Raw genomic sequence first — 1,670 nt, 5'->3', positions numbered from 1 at the left:
GATGAGTGAAGAGAGGGAGGGGTTTGCCCAGGGAAGGAACAGTGAACCTGCTGACTCCACGAGGATTTTGCCAAGGAGCAAAGATCACAGCTGCGTGCATCAGGGTGTGCTGTGGGTCTGGCAATGCATGGGTGAGCGCACTTTTTTAAATTGTGTACTCAATCAATATATTCTTAGACAATCATTGCCAGGATTCGAGGATATACTTTGAAGCACTAGATCTTGCCAGCCATGGTGGAAGGTATTTCACCTTTCTCCTGTAGATTTTGCTGAAAGCAATGTGTCTTCGACTGATGTGTCTCCTGGTGCTAGGAGTAGCTAAGTGTTGGCCCTTCTCAACCAACCTCCATGGCCCTTTTGAGTGGTTCCCAAATCTGGGATGTTTTCCTGTGGTTTTAGAGACTAGGCAAAGGATTGTCTATCTCAGGCCTCTCGTGCACATTTTGGCTTATGTGTATCTATATTATTTGAATTCTTTTCAACCAGTGTGTACTATTTTTTTTTTACTATTTCTACTTTTTTTATTGTGATAAAATATAATAATATAAAATTTACTATCCTAGCTCTTTTTAAGGCTCCAGTTCAATGACATTAAGTACATTCACAGTGTTGTAAGTCCACCCCCACTCTTCCAAAAACTGCTTCATCATCCCAAATAGGAACCCTCTAACCATGAAGCAGTAAGTCCCCACTTTCTCTTCCCACAGGCCCTGGTAACCTCAGACCCACTTCCTGCCTCATGATTCTGACTATCCTAGGAGCCTTCTGTAAGTGGACCCATACAGTGTTTGTCTTTTTGTGAATGGCTTGTTTCACTTAGCCAAAAGTCTTCAAAATTCATCCATGTTTTGATATGGATCAGAACGTCATTCTTTTTCATGGTTTAGCAGGTTCTATATATTTTTATGGGGGCTTCCCCAATGTCTCAGCAGGTAACAAATCTGCCTGCAATGCAGCAGATGCAGGTTTGATCCCTGGATCAGGAAGATCCTCTGGAGAAGGAAATGGTAATCCATGTCAGCATCCTTGCCTGAAAAATCCCATGGACAGCGGAGTCTGGAGGGCTACAGTCTATGGGGTTGCAAAGAGTCAGACACAACTGGCTCAGCACAGCACATGTATTTTTATACCTAAAAAATAGATACTAAATAAATGTGACATTTTAAAAAAAGACCATTACAATACAGTGCAATAAGTGCTATAACAGACAAGTATGCCTGGTCCCTTATTTCATCTGAGACAAGACAAGACCCCACGGAGGACATAGCTTCTACTGTTTCATCAAACTCAGTGTGACCTGGGACAGTGCAAATCAGGGAGCCTGCGCCAGAATCTAATCTACACACTCTTCCCTTCCTTGAGAAACTCTTGCTACAAAAAAAAAAAAAAAGTCAGCTGACCTAGACAGTGTGTAGTGTAGTGACATGGTTACTTTGCCTGAATTTCCATTCTACTGTGTGTTCATGTCTCGTTTCTTGACTGGTGATCATGAGTGGATGGATTGGTCAGTCTGCAGACCGCACTGTGAACATCTTTACTCTAGAGAACATATTTTCCCAAGACACACATGTGAGTCTTTACTTCCAGTGCTGGTGGTGAATCTAATTATCCCCGTCCTTGAATCCTTCTGCTTTAGTAACACCCTGCAAGTGTATTTGCAGGGTAAGTGA

The sequence above is a fragment of the Dama dama genome, chromosome 26, assembly GCF_033118175.1.
Source record: "Dama dama isolate Ldn47 chromosome 26, ASM3311817v1, whole genome shotgun sequence".
Taxonomy (NCBI): domain Eukaryota; kingdom Metazoa; phylum Chordata; class Mammalia; order Artiodactyla; family Cervidae; genus Dama; species Dama dama.
The sequence above is the reverse complement of the archived record's forward strand: the minus strand, read 5'-3'. Positions refer to the sequence as shown.